The sequence below is a fragment of the Oreochromis niloticus genome, linkage group LG8 (assembly GCF_001858045.2).
Source record: "Oreochromis niloticus isolate F11D_XX linkage group LG8, O_niloticus_UMD_NMBU, whole genome shotgun sequence".
Lineage (NCBI taxonomy): Eukaryota > Metazoa > Chordata > Actinopteri > Cichliformes > Cichlidae > Oreochromis > Oreochromis niloticus.
Window position 1 is genome coordinate 12,404,620 of NC_031973.2, and position 3,084 is coordinate 12,407,703.

Sequence of the window (3,084 nt, forward strand, 5' to 3'; positions counted from 1 at the left end):
TTATACTGAGCATGACGTTCAAGCTTTGCTTCCGTTTTAGTATTTTTCTGATTTTGAATGATTGTGATTGGATTATCAAATGTAATTGGATGATGCTTTGTGTGTGCTGAAAGCTATGTTTAGTTTAAACAGCTGGGCCCTAATGATGCTTTAGGCTGTCTGGATAATTTTGATGTATTCTGCAGCCTTTTTCAATCACTTCAGCTGTTGAAACAGCACTGTCTTTGTGTCATGGGACCTCTTGATTTACAAATTTACACACAGCACTGAGCAATGCTCTGATTGATAAAAGAGTAAATCAGGAGAAAGCCCCTGCTGTTTTTCTTTGGAGAGTCGCAAGCAGAGATATGCTGTTCATTTTCAGTGGTATTTCCAGTTGATATCTTATTATCTTGTAGTTTATGGCTTTGAAGTAAAAGGCTATGAATGTCTGTCAAATCTTAGCTCTTGGAGAGGAATTAAAGCTCACATAAGCAGTAGTATTTTATGCTCTGGATGTACTAAAATATTCCTCTCTATGGTTACTAAAGCGCTCTGTGGTAAGTAGTCTGTGCTGGAAACAATAGATTGGCTTTACTTTTTACAACTGCGCAGAATTTAAAGATTGCATTGACAATCAACCCATCCTTCATTTAAAAGACCATGACTGGACTGAAGGATGTTACCAGACAAAACGTAAAGAAGTGAACGGGAATTACAGGAAACAGGTGTGTGTCATAAAGTCTGACTGGCAACATGCTAGAAAGAGACAAGAGGACGACAGACAGACTGTCAAAGAGCATCCGGTCAGTGTGGTGCTTCACTCTTTGTGAGAGCAGATGTGATCTCTTTTCACGCTGTGAGCGACATGTTGTCACATAAGCATGAGCAGGCTATATTTGTGTACGAGGAGACCGGATCGATTACTGCTTATTTCATGAATTATTTCTTGTGCATTAAAGAGCTCTTTCTGTAAATTCCAGGTCTCTGTCAGAATTCCTTTTGACAGCAAAACTCACTGCTGATAAAGTCTTGCGCCAGTTCATGTTTTCCAGTTTTTGCTTCCAAAGAGTCTGACAAATTTCAAATGTTAAAATTTAAAGTGGTCTTGAGCAATAGTTCGAGAGGTTTTCTGAAGGTCTTTTAAACATTTTAGGACACTGGCTCCCTTTTGACTCTTTTATAGTCCAGTCCATGAAGCTGAACATTTCTGGAGGAATGCTTATTGTTTGTTGAACCAGTTAACATTTACCTATGAATCATTCAAGGATAAATAAGGCTCTATATTCAAGGCATGAACCGTGGTTATAATTACACACAGCAGACAACTTAGCAAAAAAACCATTTGAAATTGCATCTTTAGGTACTTGATTATAAACAGCTTAGATAGAAAAGCTTATACATAGATTTAGAAGCAAAATAAGTAATTTTCATGGCAGTATATTAAGTTCTATGCTTAAGTCCCACCTCTTTTCAGTGCTAAATTTAGGCTGTGTGAATAATACTGGAGAGAACAGACTGGGTATCAAAGTGTAACTACTTTGTTTTCATGTGTTGCTTGAAGAAAGGAAACACCTATTTTTGATCTCAGTACAAAGAAAAGCAATGTTAAAATGCAAGGAATTGTGTTACTGTGAATATCTAAGCAAAAGAATAGGAACAGTGAGACTGTTTAAACCTTATTGTGATGTTTGTTTTTTCCTCCCCTTCTATTCAGAAGACAGGAATTTCTCTTCCAGAGTAGTTATGTGCTTAAGGACACACGCACAGGGGCAAACATTTCTGAAAGAGGTTGTTAATGGGACTCATCAGAATTCAGCTCAACCTGATATCTTGCTGTAGCACCTGTAATGCTAAGCAAACTAACAGATGACTTGCAGCAATATGAAATACATTAGTGCTTAGTTATATTTGAAGAGTCAAAAAGAATATGCCACCTAAAATCAGTCTTTTGAATATCAAATATTTACCATATAGACAATAAATTCTGTTATTATTAGTTCTCAATTATTCTATTCGTGGAAGTCATTAAGGATTCCAGTGTTAACCCAAAGTCACAGCAGGGGAGGGGAGAGGGCGTAATTGGTCATCGGAGATAAAACGATAAAGATTTCGCCTGCAAGCTCCAGGGATCTTCTGAAGTTCACAGCTGGGCTTCCAATGAATCAGAGAATGTGACTGGCATACACTGTTATGGACAAAAAAAAAGGTTAAACACAAACCTTTGGTTGTTGCATTCAGATTAAAAGAACTTTCATTGGCGAAGGCTGCCACAACCAATGACAAGTTAAAAGAATAAAACAAGCCAGCTGGGCCCCAAAAAGCATTTTGACCATATTACTGTATTTTCCATTATAGCACTCCAAAAGCCTTTTATTTCCTGATAGCACAGAGACAGGAATGCTCCTTTTAACTACTGAGCACACAAGTACTTACTGGACTGAACTTTGATCTGATCATCTCTATATTTGATATCAAACCTCTTTCTACCAACAACATGAGTAAAATTCAAGGCTTTTCCTTAAAAAACAAATGTAACTACTTGGGGAAAAACACAAAGATAACTCATTAGCCATTAAACATTAGTTTCAGCGAATGCAACTGCATTCACATTCTTAATTTAGAAATATAAGGAGGCCATTTAAAAGCTTTTTAATCATAAGCTTTTAGGCTATACAGTCATATGAGCGCTCATTTGCAGCTACTTCAAGTAACAGACATTCAAATGAAAGAAACTGGGGATCAGCCAAGCTACAGCTGCCATCAGAGCAGCTTGAGTGAATTAATCAGTTAAACTAATAAGGTGGTGCCAATTTAGCTCACTCGTTCAGCAGGTGACCGTATGCGTTAGGTTATCTGGTGAGTCTCAGTGGGCTATAGCCCACAAGTGTGAATGGTGCAAAGTGGAACTTCTTTTTACCTCTCTTCATATATAATGCTTCCACTGGATGGCTGGACTCTGCACTAGATACAATGAGAAAATACTTATAAGGACTCTAAAAAGACACAGTTGTAAATTGAGCACACTAAATTGGATGAGGTGACAGTTTTTGTGGTATGACCCTAAAACACTGCTGTAGAAATCACTGTAAACACCAAAGAACA